We start from the raw sequence: 17,813 nt of genomic DNA on the forward strand, positions 1-17,813 counted from the left end.
CTGTGCGACTTGGGTATAACTGACCGCAGCCAGTTTTATTCGGCAGTAAAAACAAAATAAACAAAACAGCAAAAATAAAGCCTATGCCTCTCCGGCACTAACTATACATTGAGGTTCCCTACCTCACCAGGTGCTGGCCTACTGCCAGGCACCCCAAAAACTCACAGTAACAGTTCACTGCCACCGCTCCACAGGCCTTTGAAGTAGCCTGTCTCTTCCCCAGGGTGGAGCCATTCTGGGAAGTCTGCACCAGGTAGTTATGCAGGACTTCCAGCTGGATGCAAATGAATCCTCATTAGTGGCAAAAACACCCAGCTTTCCCACATCCATCCAGCAACATACTCATTCTATACCCAAAATCTACTGTAGTGGCAGCTACCCTGCCACATTAGATATGGATGTACGGCCAATAACAGGAGACGTGCCATGTATGTAGATAATATCACATACAGGAGGTCCCCTACTTAAGGACACCCGACTTACAGACGACCCCTAGTTACAGACAGACCCCTCTGCCTACTGTGACCTCTGCTGAAGCTCTCTGGATGTTACTATAGTCCCAGACTGCAATGATCGGCTGTAAGGTGTCTGTAATGAAGCTTTATTGATAATCCTTGGCCCCATTACAGCAAAATATTTTGAAACTCCAATTGTCACTGGGGCAAAAAAAAAAATTGTCTGGAACTTCAGTTATAAAATATACAGTTTCGATTTACATACAAATTCAGCTTAAGAACAAACCTCCGGACCCTATCTTGTACGTAACCCGGGGACTGCCTGTAGCCATTTGTGCACCCAATGGATCTTTCCATAATAGAAACTTACAGACTAACTATACAACTATACACACAGACAAGCAAAGACACACATATGCATTATATATATATTATGCAAACAAAGTAAATCAAAGCCAAATACTTTTTTAGCTACCCCCCCCCCCCCCCCGGTATATATATATGTGGATAAGGTTAGACATAATGGAAGGTCACGAAACAGAAAGCTCACAATGGAGGCTTTTATTTTCCCACAATCACAAGTCATCACACGCTCACAGCCATCAATTATAGAAGTCTAGATGTTCTACAGCCACTGATTCCATCACAAATCATCCTACAGAAACTTTTGGTAGCTCTTAGACATTCAGTCATTTCTTCATTTTGCAGCCTATTCCAGTGAATGACACTGTGCTGCAATACCAGGGATGGCCAGTATTCTATGTACGGCGCTGTGTCTGCTTTACAGGAAGAGGCTACAGTACTTCAATCAGCTTATATGTTTTAAATTACATACAACCCCCCACCACCACTGAAATGAGTAAAAGCAAACAAAATAGTTGCATCATTACATAATAATTGCTGCAAGGTTTAGATAGGGTTGAACATTTACATATCTATTTTTAGTTTCCGAGTTATTTATCTGATGTTTCATGTTAGTTGTATTATCTAAAGTCATCTCCTTCTACCTTTATCACATCCTTCCTGCAGATAGGACACTATGTACAATCTGCTCAGCTCCTCCTGCTCTATAACATGCTGCCTGCAGATAGGACACTATGTACAATCTGCTCAGCTCCTCCTGCTCTATAACATGCTGCCTGCAGTTAAGACACTATGTACAATCTGCTCAGCTCCTCCTGCTCTATAACATGCTGCCTGCAGATAGGACACTATGTACAATCTGCTCAGCTCCTCCTGCTCTATAACATGCTGCCTGCAGATAGGACACTATGTACAATCTGCTCAGCTCCTCCTGCTCTATAACATGCTGCCTGCAGATAGGACACTATGTACAATCTGCTCAGCTCCTCCTGCTCTATAACATGCTGCCTGCAGTTAGGACACTATGTACAATCTGCTCAGCTCCTCCTGCTCTATAACATGCTGCCTGCAGATAGGACACTATGTACAATCTGCTCAGCTCCTCCTGCTCTATAACATGCTGCCTGCAGATAGGACACTATGTACAATCTGCTCAGCTCCTCCTGCTCTATAACATGCTGCCTGCAGTTAGGACACTATGTACAATCTGCTCAGCTCCTCCTGCTCTATAACATGCTGCCTGCAGATAGGACACTATGTACAATCTGCTCAGCTCCTCCTGCTCTATAACATGCTGCCTGCAGATAGGACACTATGTACAATCTGCTCAGCTCCTCCTGCTCTATAACATGCTGCCTGCAGATAGGACACTATGTACAATCTGCTCAGCTCCTCCTGCTCTATAACATGCTGCCTTCAGATAGGACACTATGTACAATCTGCTCAGCTCCTCCTGCTCTATAACATGCTGCCTGCAGATAGGACACTATGTACAATCTGCTCAGCTCCTCCTGCTCTATAACATGCTACCTGCAGATAGGACACTATGTACAATCTGCTCAGCTCCTCCTGCTCTATAACATGCTGCCTGCAGAATGGACACTATGTACAATCTGCTCAGCTCCTCCTGCTCTATAACATGCTGCCTGCAGATAGGACACTATGTACAATCTGCTCAGCTCCTCCTGCTCTATAACATGCTGCTCGCAGATAGGACACTATGTACAATCTGCCCAGCTCCACCTGCTCTATAACATGCTGCCTGCAGATAGGACACTATGTACAATCTGCTCAACTCCTCCTGCTCTATAATATGCTGCCTGCAGATAGGACACTATGTACAATCTGCTCAGCTCCTCCTGCTCTATAACATGCATCCTGCAGATAGGACACTATGTACAATCTGCTCAGCTCCTCCTGCTCCATAACATGCTGCCTGCAAAAATGACACTATATACAATCTGCTTAGCTACTCCTGTTCTATAACATACTGTAAGTAGAAAGGACACTGGGGCTCATTTACTTACCCGGTCCTGTCACGATCCAGCGGTGCATTCTCCAACAATGATTCGGGTCTTCCGGCGATTCAGAAAGCTCGTGTGTCCAATTTCCTGCAGGTGTCACTGCTGCGCCGAGGTCTGCCGGAGTACACCATCTTCTCCCCGGTGCATGTAAGTGCTTGATTTTGCAACACAATGGGGGTCATTTACTAAGGGCCCGATTCGCGTTTTCCCAACGTGTTACCCGAATATTTCCGATTTGCGCTGATTTCCCCTGTATTGCCCCGGGATTTTGGCGCACGCGATCGGATTGTGGCGCATCGGCGCCGGCATGCGCGTGACGGAAATCGGGGGGGCGTGGCCGAACGCAAACCCGACGTATTCGGAAAAACCGCTGCATTTAAAAACGGAAAATGTGTCGCGAAGCTTGCGCTTACCTTCACTCAGCCGGCCTCGGTGAATTCCAGCGCGTTCAGATGCTTTTCAGCGCAGCAGCGCCACCTGGTGGACGGCGGAGGAACTACCTTAATAAATCCCGGCCGGACCCGAATCCAGCGCAGAGAACGCACCACTGGATCGCGAATGGGCTGGGTAAGTAAATCTACCCCAATTAGTTTTTTAAATTCCACGGTTTTTCCGAATCAGTCGGGTTTTCCGATTGCCATGTCCCCTGATTTCTGTCGTGTGAAGGCCAGCGCCAAAATCCCAGCGGAATTCGGGACAAAACGGAAAAAGTGGGGAAACCCGACGAAAGTGCGGCCGCGGAGCCCATAGTAAATGAGCCCCACTGTGTACAATTTGCTCAGCTCCTCCTGCTCTATAACATCCTGCCTGCAGATAGGACACTATATAAAGTCTGCTCAGCTCCACCTGCTCTATGACATTATGCAGACACCATGACTATGATTTGACACCATGTTGACAGTGACAGGTCACTTATAAGTTTAGTTTGCTGGCCATCTGTAGGTCACAGGGAGGCGTCACATAAATTGGTCAGGTCTGAAGTGAACATAAGAGACAAGGAAGGGAAGTGTGAACTAAACCGGATGTATTTTAATCTGCTTTGGTCACTTGGTCCATGTACGCGACATGGCAGAGCCTTAGAGTTTGCCAAAACAATAGACTTGTTCATTAGGCAGATTAAACCCTTTCACATTTCTACATTTAATCCATCTAGAGAGAACATTTGACACACGTAATATTGTTCTAATAAACCCTCCGGGGTAGCATTCCTGGCCAGCTCAAACCAGATTCCACCGCAGGCACCTCCATAGGATGGGAGGCTTTAAATAGAAAGAGAAACTACTTCATAGAAGTCTCCAGTGTTCAAGATAAGGTCATGGCATAAGCCATTCCCCTCCATAGCGCACACAGGAAACATTCCTAATTGCTAAATAATTGCTCAATGTTAGATGTGACCTGTGACCCATCTATAACTTGAGCTCCTTAAACCAAAACATGAAGCCAAGACACCTGTAGAGGGTCAGGAGGAGTGACGGTCCAAGTTCAGAAAACACTTCAAGCGGATTATGGAAGGAAGTGACAGCTCCCAACTACCAAGCCAACAAAGAACATGCCCCGAGTGGTGCCCCCTGTCCTGTACCTGCACCTTAGGAGTTCCAAGATTTGGTATGAAGAATTTTGATAACCAACCATGTAGAACCAAGAAGGTGAAGTAGGAATCTTAAGCATGGTCAAAAAGCCCAAAAAGATATAGATGAAGAAACATCCCCTCTCATATCCATGTAGGATCTTTGAATGGTCAACACTTAAGAAGAAGACAATTACGAGGGGCAGAAGAATTGACATGCCAGCCTGGATCAACGCTGCCAAAAACAGCAACCAAAAAGTAAGAAGAAAATGTTTTTGTTCCAAGTTCTCTTCATGTTCAATTCACACTATAGTAATATACCGTAGTAGAGAAGGTTGAATAAATATGCAGATCTATGAAGCCTAAAATATAGTTTACCAGGAGATCAACGCCCCATCACAAACATCTAGCTCCTATAAAATGCCTCCTTATCTGGTAGCTCCTCCTACTGACCCTCCCATACATATATACATGGGCTTGGTTAAGCCGACCATCAGGGACGTAACTTGAGGGAGTGCAGAGGGTGCGATCGCACCAGGGCCCAAGAGGTTTAGGCGGCCCTTATGGTGTCACTTTCCCATATGAGAAGTCTATTACTATAAACCATACATTATAGCACAGACTTTGCACTGGGGCCCATCAGCTTCTAGTTATGCCTCTGCCGATCATGTTCCCAGTGAGCTAATAAATTGACCATTAATATTTAGCATTCTAGATCTTGGATCGCATACACATTAGATAGATGGATGATCTTGTCAAACAGGTGGGTTTCACCAACTTTAATCTCATAGGTGTAGAGGCTATTAGGTATGTATACTAATTTTCTCCATTTGGATTTTGTGTATCCACTTAGCACCCATCATCTTGGTTAAACTAGATGGACATGTGTCTTTTTTCAATTGTATAAACTATGATACTATGATCTCCATCCTTTGAAGGCATCTCAGATACTTCTTGCAGGAGCTCTGCAGAGTCAAGAACTATCATTATTAGTACATCTGTAGGTTACTGTGGAGGACAAATGGTTACCAAGACTAAAATAATACACAATACACAATATCTAATAATGATCATGGTACCCTGGGCAGAAGTGCCTCTTAAGAGAAGACCAAACCTGTAAATTATGGAGAAGGTTTAGATTTAGGTTTAGAGGGCCCTAGACACTTTAAGGTAAGACTTTTAGGTATAGAGAGCAGAGATGTCATGGGATTAGGTTCACCTTCATTCATTTTTGCTCTTTGTAGAAATTCAACCCTGAGCAAAAAAGAGGGAATAAAGCAACACGCATGGTGATAGGCTCTCAGGGACAAACTATGGCCATCTGGGTTTGTATATCTGGAGCTGTGGAACATTGTGCCCTCATCCCACTCAAATTTCTGACTTTTATTTGCATACAGTTGTGAAGAATACACCTGAGATAAGAAGCCTCCAGAGCATTTATAATCCCAAGGATTATTAGAAAAAGAATTATTTGTTAAATTCCAACCTGTAGGTTCTCTGGTTCATTGTCTCAAAGGAAAACAACCTGTGTGGTCATACTGAATTCAGGTAATAACTCAGTATCTGACTGGGCTTTCCTCAGGCCTGCCAAATATTGTATACTGTACTGTATTGTCCTTGTACACAATGGACCTGGGGTAGAAATAGCAGAGGTTCATGATGATAAAAAAAAATGGGCTCAATACAGAGGACCCCTTTGCACTTTTAAGGCCTAAGAATGTGTCAGAGCCTTGGCCAAGCAGTAAATCATGTGGTCCATTAGTTAGTATAGGCGGTAGGGCTCAAGCCTTCCAGAGGGCTCATGGCCTCCCAAACCACCCACCAAATTTTATACTGAGAAGAACCTTCAGCCATGAATTCCTCATACATCTGTTACTGCTCTCAATACACATGTACCTCGGATCCATTACAGGTTCTATGAAGGTACTCCAAAGGTCCTGAAACCAAAGATTGAAAGCAGACAGAAGGGACACATCCTCCATTTCCCAAGAAGCTGATTCTAGTACCAGATGTAGGAAGTGATTCCAGACTTGTAGGGGCTATAATATTCATACAGCCCAGGACCCATGGTGGTCTTAATCTGCCCCTGCCCCCACCCGCTCCTGGAAGGACAAGTCCAGAAACGGGGGGAATTTTCTTAGGTTCCTAAAGTGAGTGAGTCATGTCCCCTTACTTATCACTGGAGAAGTTGACAACAGCGGGGAGCACACAACCTAAGCACAGACTATAATAAGAAAGTTGCAGAAATGACGAAGGGAAATGAAATTGGGCCATCAATGCACATTTCATACCTGAATTATATTTGGTAACTTAGTTTCCCTTACCAAAACATTGCCAAACAAACGTGTATGGTGCCAGACAACCCCTTCAAGCCCCATCCTCTGATCACTATCCCTGTGGGGTTGATGGATGAACAAATGGACGATCAACCTGCCGTCTGTGGGCAACGAAATTTCAATGAATAAAATGCGTAGTTCTTAAAACATCATAAAAATAAACTTGTACAGGAAAACCACCAAGAAGAATGAGAACAGCGAAAACCACAGCATGTATTCGTACTTGTGTACAATTAAAGGTCACTACGCCACAATTCGAAACCATCGTAACACCCCATAAAGACAGACCGCACCACAACCAGGGAAACTGCAATCACATAGGAACATTGCTTCACGTCTTCTGATAACACCCAAAAGTGTTCTTCTACGCCTATGCCCCTCAGTCCAAGTCATCTTAAGAAAATTACTGGCTTAAGCAGGAAAAAACGATAGCTTAATTGCCTTGTAAACACTTTTCTCGGAGAAAACTATAAAAATGTTGGCATCTTGCATAAAAATTTCAACTCTGACTTTATTAAGAGGAAATCTAACTCAGGCGGTTTTTCACAATGTGATGGGATTTGAACTCAGTGGGGCTCATTTACTAAGGGTCCGCAGACCGCACAGACGGCGGATATTCCGACGATTACCATTTTGCGCCGCATTTAAAAGGGGATTGTGGCGCAGACGATCGGGTTTTGGCGCAGCGGAGCCGGTTTTCTCGTGACACAAATCGGTGGGGTGGGTCGTCAGACGATCCAACTGATTCAGACTGAGCACGGATTTAACATTTAAATTGTGTCGCAAGACAATGCACTTATATGCACCAGGAAGAAGAAGGTGAACTCCGGCGGACCTGGCGGGGGAAGAGACATAATGCAGGATCTCGGGTGCACGCTCGTAGTGAATCGTGCCAGAATTCATCTTCATCGGACCGTCCGGATCAGGGATCGCGACAGGACCGGGTAAGTAAATGTGCCCCAGTGCCCTTGGTATCAGAGGCAGAAACACAGTGGGGCTTATGTACTTAGGGTCCGCGGACCACACTTCTGTCGGATTTTCGAAGTTTTCAGGATTTGCGCCGCTGTGGTATTTAACAGGGGATTGTGTCACAATCGGATTTTGGTGCAGCTGCGCTGGCTTTCATGCGACAGAAATCTGGAGGCACGTCATCGGACAATCTGACTGAGCGCAGGATTTAAGATTCAAATTGTGTCACAAGCCATGCACTCACGTACACCAGGAAGAAGATGGTGAACTCCGGCAGGCCTGAGCGGGGACGCGACACATGCAGGATATCGGGCGCACAATCTTAGTGATTTGCAGCATGGTGCATTCCGGTTGGACAATGCACTTTCTTGGAACGCAAGTAAATGTGCCCCAGTGAGGTGATTCGCAACCTTACATATTTTATAAGGGAGGTATTTTTGGAGGCTTGTGGGTCAAACAAACCAACTTCATGAGAAGTCAGTTGACCTACTTGAATGTTTTTTACAGTCAGGAAGGATCACGGTTGGACTAGCCCAATGTTTTTTACAGTGAGGAAGGATCACGTTGGACTAGCCCAATGTTTTTAGAGTCAGGGAGGATCACGGTTGGACTAACCCAATGTTTTTAGAGTCAGGGAGGATCATGGTTGGACTAGCCCAATGTTTTTTACAGTCAGGAAGGATCACGTTGGACTAGCCCAATGTTTTTAGAGTCAGGGAGGATCACGGTTGGACTAACCCAATGTTTTTAGAGTCAGGGAGGATCACGGTTGGACTAGCCCAATGTTTTTATTTTAGAGTCAGGGAGGATGACGGTTGGACTAGCACTAGCCCAATGTTTTTAGAGTCAGGGAGGATCACGGTTGGACTAGCCCAATGTTTTTAGAGTCAGGGAGGATCACGGTTGGACTAGCCCACCAGAGAATCAGAGGATCTTTCGATTGGCCCAGGCTCTAGCACAGGGGTAGGGAACCTATGGCTCGGGAGCCAGATATGGCTCTTTTGTTGGCTGCATCTGGCTCTCAGACAGATCTTCAATAAATAATGATGGCTGCTGTGTGTCTCTTAGACTGATCACTGGACACAAGCAGTGATGTTACCACTGCCCACGTCCTTTGTACGACCCAGGTGCCATCGCCGCCATCGTCTAAGCCTGGGTCAAAGAGAAGAGCGTGGGAGTGATGAGGAGCTGGCTGTGGTTACCTATATACTTGGGGGCATGTGCTGTGATTACCTATCTACTGGGAGTATGTGCTGTGGCTACCTATCTACTGGGAGTATGTGCTGTGGCTACCTATCTACAGGGGGTATGTGCTGTGACTACCTATCTACTGGGGGTATGTGATGTGGCTACCTATCTACTGGGGGTATGTGCTGGGGCTACATATCTACAGGGAGTATGTGCTGTGACTACCTATCTACTGGGAGGCATGTGCTGTGGGTACCTATCTACTGGGGGGCATGTGCTGTGACTACCTATGTACTGGGAGTATGTGTTGTGACTACCTATCTGCTGGGAGGCATGTTCTGTGGCTACCTATCTCATGGGAAGCATGTGCTGTGGCTACCTATATACTGGGTGCATGTGCTGTGGCTACCTATATACTGGGGGCATGTGCTGTGGCTACCTATATACTGTGGGGCATGTGCTGTGGCTACCTATTTACTGGGAGTATCATAGGCATGAAGCAATAAAATCCGGTGTGGAATGCTGGGAGCCACTGGTCTTTATAGGAACCCGGGAAGTGGGTAAGCACTTCCTGGCCCTTTAAATCTGCGAGAGCTGGGACGGGAGCGGGAACGTGGAGAGGTGAGTGAGCTCGGAAAGGGGGGTGCCGCCACGGAGAGGGGCATGGGTGTGCCTGTGATCCAAGACGTAGATCGCAGTACCCATGACACTGGGACTACCTATCTACTTGGGGCATGTGCATATTGTATGGCTCTTACGGAAAAACATTTTAAAATATGTGGCTTTCATGGCTCTCTCAGCCAAAAAGGTTCCTGACCCCTGCTCTAGCACATGGATTGAATCAAGAAGAAGAAACCCTACTTGAAGATTACTAGGTTTTCTATTTCTAGTGATTGATAAACGTTTTTTCTGGTGGGACAAAGGAGCCCTAGTCCACCACTGAGCCGAAACGAAGAGTATTCAACGACACAAGCTCGACAAGAACATATTAACCTCATATAGAACCTTGAACCGATATAAATCCAGGAGGATCCCTGTACTGGCCTGATAACTGTCCCCGCTAGCTTGATATTATTGAGGCACCTATTAGATGTTTTCCTCCACCTATGGCTAGCTCCTCTCTAAGGTTAGCATGTACTCATGCTCTACCATTGCATTTAGCTTCCTCTAGTTATCTGAACACTTACAATCTCCCGCAGCTACATCTCGTGAATACATCGGTAGGGCATAGTGTTCCTGAAAATGATCTGGAAATTAATTTTGGGGATCCTTGGTCTACTCCCCAGGGTCCCTGAGTTTCTTATTTCAATCTTGCACATTTTAAATGTATTTCAAGGAACTTAAAAATCCATACAGAGAATTGAGCCATGTGTAATCGTGGACAGAAACGTCTCTCGAAACTTTCATTATATAGAATTTCATGCTGAGAACATGTCGCACATAAGATTAAAGAAACCGAGATCACAAGGTGAGACCACAGAAGCCCATACTAGGCTCATAGCTCCTCATACATCCACACAACCTGTCACTAGACTTTTAAAGGGGCTTTCCACTTCACTTAACCCCTTCCCGCCGATGCCCTTTATCGTTTTTCGCGTTTTCATTTTTCACTCCCCACCTTCAAAAATCTATAACGTTTTCTGTATAACAAATTACACTTCAAAATGGTGGTATGTAATATTCAATGCCTTGTACTGGGAAGTGGGAAAAAATTCCAAATACAGTGATATTGGAGAAAAAACGCATTTGTGCCGTATTCTTGTGGGCTTGGATTTTACGGATTTCACTGTATGCCCCAAATGACGTGTCCTACTTTATTCTTTGGGTTGGTACAATTACGAGGATAGCAAACTTGTATAGGTTTTATAATGTTTTTATACATTTACAAAATTTAAAACCTCCTGTCCAAAAAAATTTGGGGGGATTTTGCCATCTTCCGGCACTATGGATGGATATTGAGAAGTGAACTGACTGTAGTGTAGTACAATCCAGAGAACTTGTGCAGAACTAGAAGAGTCTTAGATATAGTGATTGAATGTTGAGATCATAGTTGCTGGTCTTAAAATATTAGAATAACTGTAGAAAACGGGTGGAAAGGTCAAAGATGATAAGGGAGGAGATGTAGGATGATTATGATAAATTTAAAGTGAATTCCAAAGTGGAAAGGTAAAGCAGTGCAGAGACTGTCACAGGACAGAGGCATCGGTGAGGGAAGGAGACCACAGCTGCTGCATTCAGGATAGATTGGCGACGTACAGACAGAGCAGTTATGATTTGCAATAATCCATATGAAAATAAAGCAAGGCGAAAATAATAGTAACAAAAAATTAGTTCCGGAGATATTTTGAGCTACATGTGCAAAAGATTAAATTTGTAGTGTTAGGAAATCTGTCTGCATTTTTGACCATGTAAAACTGCAGCCAAAGTACTGTTTAAAGGGGTTGTACCAAATTTGATTGTCATCCCCCATGCACAGGATAGGGGATAACAAAAATCGGTAAGGGACCTATTACCAGAGTGGACCACTGCTGTTGATGAGAATAGGAGTGTAGTCTGCCTAACCAATGGAACGGCAGGTCGAGCATGCACCCTACTGCACCTTTCAATACTATGGGGCAGATTTACTTACCCGGTCCATTCGTGATCCAGCGGCGCTTTCTCTGCTCTGGATTCGGGTCCGGCCGGGATTTATGAAGGTAGTTCTTCTGCCGTCCACCAGGTGGCGCTGCTGCGCTGAAAGTCATCTCATCGCGCCGGAATGCACCACCTCGGACCAGGTGAAGGTAAGCGCTCCCCAAGCGACACTTTTTCGGTTTTTAAATGCGCCGGTTTTTCCGAATACGTTGGGTTTTCGTTCGGCCATGCCCCCCGATTTCCGTCGCGCGCATGCCGCGCCGATGCGCCACAATCCCGGGGCAATTCAGGTACAATCGGCGCAAATCGGAAATATTCGGGTAACATGTCGGGAAAACGCGAATCGGGCCCTTAGTAAATGACCCCCTATGAGTACATAGGAAATTGCTGAGCACAGCACTAGGTTATCTACAGCACTCTCATTCGCTGTCTATGTGAGTGCCGGAAATATCTGAACTCTGTAATCAGCAATTTCTAGCACTCCCGTAATTATTGAATGGAGCATAAGGACATATGCTTGACCTGCCACTTCATTCATTTAGTGAATTGCGTTTTATTTGACCGTCGGGCCCCCACCAATCAGATTAACATTCCCAATCCCATGGACAGGAGACAGCAATCAAAATTGCTACAATCCCTTTAATTGTCTAGCTTCTTAGTTCAGCAGATCCACAAATTTTGTACATTCCAGGGTTGCAGTTTATCCTTGTCCTCACACTGCTGTGCTCTTAACGCTCATCACTGTGCATATCCACAGTCCCTCCCCCCCTCTATTCTGAGCATTCAACCAGTTACCTGTTACATATTTTGTGCATAGAGGACAGGCTCTAGAACAGAGCCAAGAGCACAGCAGTGTGAGGACACCCCCCCAGTGCCATAATTCTGGAATATGTATCCATGTCACAGTCCATCTGTGAAATAATTACATATTTCTCCAGGACACATAGTTAGCCGTGTTTGCATGGTGAAAAGTCCTAACACCTACCCTTTAAGGAAAGCCTTAAAGGGTACCTAACATTAAACACACAACTAAAAGCACATAATGAACAACTGAAGCTAAACTAATACACATGTTATACAGCATTGACTCGATATAATAGGTATTGCTTAGAATGTACCTTTAATTAAAGATCATGACAATTAATTGTCTCTGTTCTGTCGTCTTTACGTAGTTTAGATTCCAGATTATTTTGCGTTGCCGGAAGCAATCGCCGGCCCATGTGACCGTCTGGATTAAAGGGATGTAAATGAACAATTTGGAGCAATTAGAAATCCACTAAACGTCCAGGTTACTCCGGACTTCAATGTCCCGTTCCATCCAGCGACCCATTACACAGTTGGTTGAGCATTAGGGCTAGTTATAGGGGGTGCAATTACCATTTTACAAAGGAATATCCGGAAACATTAGACAAACTCACATTGATTTAAGGGGCAAAGATTTGTTTTCCGATGAAATCTGCACAATTTTTTTTAATAGTCTCATCATTTTCCGTTTTCACTACTCATTTTCACTACAATGCGATATCCCAAAGTGACCCCCTAGGAAATATTACGTCAGATGAAAGCTACTTAAAGGGGATGTTTTTTGTATTACTACTATATATTCTTTTTTTTTTTTTTTAATTTGGGGGGGGGAGGGGTTCCCTGTTTTAGTACATGGTTATGGGGCAGACATCTTGCTTTACTGCAGACACAAGGAGCATAGGAACCTATCATTCTATAAGAGAGTGTTGTGGGCATGCTCCGTGACCTGCGCAGAAGTCATTGTGCAGAGAGGGGTAGGAGGGGATCGGTGAACTATTGTCACCATTGGGAATGGTTAAGCCTATGAAACTGGTATGATCTGTCTGTGATGATCTCTACAGGAGAGGATTGATCTTTACAGAACAGGAATGTTTTGTTTTATTGATGACATATCCAATTCAAGTTAGTTATAGCTGAGCTGCAGTTCCCAGATTGGCCACTACACAGTGAATAGAGCTCTGGCTACATTTGTTTGTTAATCCCAACATCAGAGACAGCTAGAATCAGTACCGACTGTTAGACCCCCATTTATGTGATATCGAATGTCATACTATGGATAATTTATGAATATAAGGAAGCTGGAAAGCCCCTTTAACATCAAAGTAGGAATTTAATATTGGTGAAGGGTCTGACTTCCGGCAACCACATCACACAAGGGACTGTAATACTGCAGAATAGGTAGCCCACAAATTTTAGGGGTTACCATTAATATCATCTTCCAGCATCCTCTACAGCTGATTGAAAGGACCATAATGTTCAAAAACACAGACAGCTCCATACACTGTGTAGTGGTCATGAGTGGTACTGCAGCTAGGAGGGAGCTACAGTATCACCACCGCTACAAATTAATGTATGGAGCTACAATATTCCTTAACCCATTCAATTATCTAAACCTAGGGGGTGATTAGGAGATTAAGGGGAGGATTTTCACACCTTCACATTACCAAAAACTGTGAGATTTTCCATTTTGAGATTTTTTTTTTTAAACTGTGAGATTTTCTTTTCCATATACCCTAAGCCTCAACATCTTCCAAATAACAGGTGGTTACACATTCCCTTTAAAACATAGCAATAGAAGAGCGCCCCCTAATGGGCAATAATCCATTCAACCAACATTGTTGGTCTGTTACTAGAAAGAGCCCTCTATTTAAAAGTATATAGTGGATCCATGTGCAATAACGTATTGACCCCTAACGGAGGGGAAGTGACTCAGTATATAAGGACATCTTAAAGGAGCTCTATTTTGATTATATGTGCGCTAATGAGTGTTCCCCTTTAAATCCCCATCGAGTCCTATTACATAACTTGTATAACCTATTACATCGCACATGGACCTTCTATATGGTTACAGTAGCCGCACGGGTTGTAGATTTGCAGTTCTTCGTGTCGTATCCGCACACCTGGTGTATCCCAGCTTCTACTTTTAGAGTCATTAGGTGATCAGTAACCTGTGGCACATTGCACAACTCAGGAAATACACTACTAACAAGATGCATTATAAATTAACAAAGTCCAAACAAGCGCCTGGAGCAAACACACGGCTGCCAGATCCGGAGCCGCAACGCTCAGAGGGTTGTTTGGAATTAGGTGGCCAAGAGTCAAGTCATCAAGAAAGTCACAAACTCCAGGGGGGGGGGGGGGGCGACTAAGTGACAAGTACTGGTGAATATAGCGCAGCCCCCTAAGCCGGTCATGTAGTAGTGCGACCGAGAAATATAAGCAATGTAAAACCCATCTATAAAAAACAGCAAAAATTGTAATAAAATATGCAATAATATGATAATTTAACCCATTCATTTGATTGCCTAAGAATATTGAAACTTTATATACGATATCATCAAACTTTAGCTCCCTACATCCCATCCCCACCATAAAGTAATCACTTCGGTCCCCCCACAACTAGACTCCCACCAGTCCTGTCACTTGCTCCTCATCATTCATCGATCTGCTTCCCACACAGGAATACGTGACTTCTAACCCGAATTCCCAATGGGAGAAACCTCAGACACACAAATCTGTGGGAATTACGGACGGAGCACTAAAGTCATAGGGTAATTTTGCGCTTAATCTATTAAAAAAAATTGCTCAAAAATTCTATATACAGGACAAAAGACAATAATAAAATATAACTATAACTGGTATAGGACAAAGGTGTCCAGATCTCCACAGAACAGGACATGGCTGGGACTTGTGGTTTCACAAGACAGGAAGGAACAGGTAGTTTGGAGACAATACATTCTATATATTCTATATATCTATGGTCTCAGGGAGAACTACAAGTCTCAGAAGAGAACTAAAGAAAACTAGAACGTAAAAGGAAAGCTTAGAAAGACAATTCATGACACTCACAAAGTTCTGGGTGCAGTTTCGAGGAATTATCCAGTGCAGGGAGTCATCCCTCAGCATCCATGGGGAACCTGAGAGCAGTCATGTCACGGAGTGCCCGCTCCGGAGCTTCTTTGCTCTCCCTCTTTCTTCTTTTACCCCCTAGAGCAGGTTAGATGTCTCTCCAGGAGCCGCTGTCTTTGCCAAAGTCTGTAAGTTGACAGATGCAGTGCACAGCCTGCCCAGAGGGAGGAGACACGAGCTGTCACTTATACCGGACTGAATGGCGAGAAGAAACAGACTCCGCCACTGGGTCCTAAACTCACTGATCACAAGAGGAGAATTGTAGTAGAAGCGTAATATACAACATAAAACATGTGATGTAATACGAATATTACCGGTGACCGTCACCGGAATCATATCTTATATCACATATCGTGTCCTGACGATACATCGAATAACACGTCTTCTCTCTTAAATTTCTTTATTCCCCCCGGATAACATATAAATAGTAGATAAAAAGTATGATTTCAGCCATAACGAATGTTCATTTGTAAAAAATCCTTAATCAGATTTCCCTATAACAGAAGGGGGCACGCACGGTGATGGCATGCAGGCATACGAGACTATTAAAGGGAACCTGTCATCAGGAAGGTCATTTTTACATGATGACAACTTCCAAGAGCCTTTGTCATGCATCGGAATGATTCCATTGACATGACCTATGATCTGGCGATTCTGGCGCAGCACTTGAGCACCGGAATTGAAATCTACACCAGATTTTAGCTATAGCCAGTGCCAGTGAAGGTCATAGTAGATTTGGATGATCGGGCAGATATGCCAAAAGGTCCAAATTTCCATGGCTTGTGCAAGAAATAGTGATCTCTTAACACAAAAAACTGATATCCCACATATTATACTTCAGCCCGAACATAAACCATGATCAACAGGTTCTTATGCATGGTGACTGAGTGGTTAGCACTACAGCCTTGCAGCACTGGGGTCCTGTGTTCAAGTCCCATCCAGGTCAACATCTGCAAAGAGTTTGTATGTTCTCTCCATGTTTGTGTGGGTTTCCTCCGGGTCCTCCAGTTTCCTCCCACACACCAAAACATACTGGTAGGTTGATTAGATTGTGTGCCCCACAGGGACTGGTTTGGCAAGCAATGTGCAGCGCTGTGTAATCAGTGTGCGCTATATAAATAAAGAATTATTATTATTATTATTACGACGTGCATTACAAAAACGCATTAAAAACTGGGAGGAGGGAAAGGACAGCAGCGGTGGACAGAATCTTGTCAAACCAAGAGCAGAGTTTAGCATCAGGTGGGTGGAGGGCTCAAAAAATAACCTTTCTTCAGGTCCCCAAATTTCCAAATAATCCTATTGTAGTACATCATCATCAACTGGTAGGATGTCACTGTAGTGTTGTTCAATTATGTTGAATGAAGATCCTAAATCCACAAATAGAATTTAGGATTCCTTGAAGGAAAACTTTCAGCAAAATGATTCCTTCTTTCCTCAGGTGTCCTCTATCACCAATGACCGGTCCTGGTGACTGTAATGTCCGATGTAGACTAAAATGTCTATCATACTGATGCACAATGAGTGCTCATTAAATTGCTGCTTAACTGTTTTGGTAAGCAAAGGGTTTTGCCACCTTAGGGCAGCACTGTGGCTCAGTGGTTAGCACTACAGCCTTGCAGTGCTGGGTCCTGGGTTTAAGTCCCATCAAGGTCAACATCTGCAAAGAGTTTGTATGTTCTCTCTGTGTTTGCATAGGTTTCCTCCGGTTCTCCGGTTTCCTCCCACACTCCAAAACATACTGGTCGGTTGATTAGATTGTGAGCTCCTTTGGGGACAGGGACTGATTTGGCAAAATGGTTATAATATCCTTTACTGATCTCCTACCATCAACATTACAACTTTTTTGCTCAAAGCTTAACTATGTTGGTAGATTTGTGAAGACATCCATTGCTCAGGAACCAAAAGATCCCATTCACTATTTCGGAGACATTTGGACTTTTTGGACTTCTGGACATTTGGACTTCTGCTCCAGTGTCATTTTTGAAGATTTTTCCATAACTTTTAACAATAATCTACAATATAGACACTTATGTAAATTTAGAAAATCTTATCTAACTTCATCTACAGACCACAATTGCCACATCTGTGTCAGGTGTTTCCAGGAGAGCGTAACGAAAAACGAAAAGAGAAGTTCTTCTGCTCCCCTTAGTGAAATATAGATGGGTATTTTTCCATATGTAACTCTGGACCTGTACAAATAATTAGCTGGAGGACGTGTACACGGTCACATAGACCTGTAGATCCCAATGTGACGCTTCCTCTATTGCCGATACAGAAGTCTATGGTCACTCCCCAAACTTTCACTTCTTCTTCATAAAACCCTGCAGAAGTTTAGATAACA

The 17,813-nt window shown here is 44.0% G+C and overlaps 1 protein-coding gene across 2 annotated transcripts in view; it reads right to left on the minus strand.

Moving 5' to 3' along the window:
• The window catches only part of GCGR (glucagon receptor), a 47,311-nt gene extending 31,704 nt beyond the window's left edge, over positions 1–15,607 (minus strand). For both annotated transcript variants that reach the window (XM_072112254.1, XM_072112253.1), the window contains exon 1: positions 15,410–15,607. The gene's annotated coding sequence lies outside the window, so the exon portion shown is untranslated. The remainder of the gene's footprint in view (positions 1–15,409) is intronic.
• Between the last annotated feature and the right edge of the window lie 2,206 nt (positions 15,608–17,813).

The sequence above is a fragment of the Engystomops pustulosus genome, chromosome 6 (genome assembly GCF_040894005.1).
Source record: "Engystomops pustulosus chromosome 6, aEngPut4.maternal, whole genome shotgun sequence".
Lineage (NCBI taxonomy): Eukaryota > Metazoa > Chordata > Amphibia > Anura > Leptodactylidae > Engystomops > Engystomops pustulosus.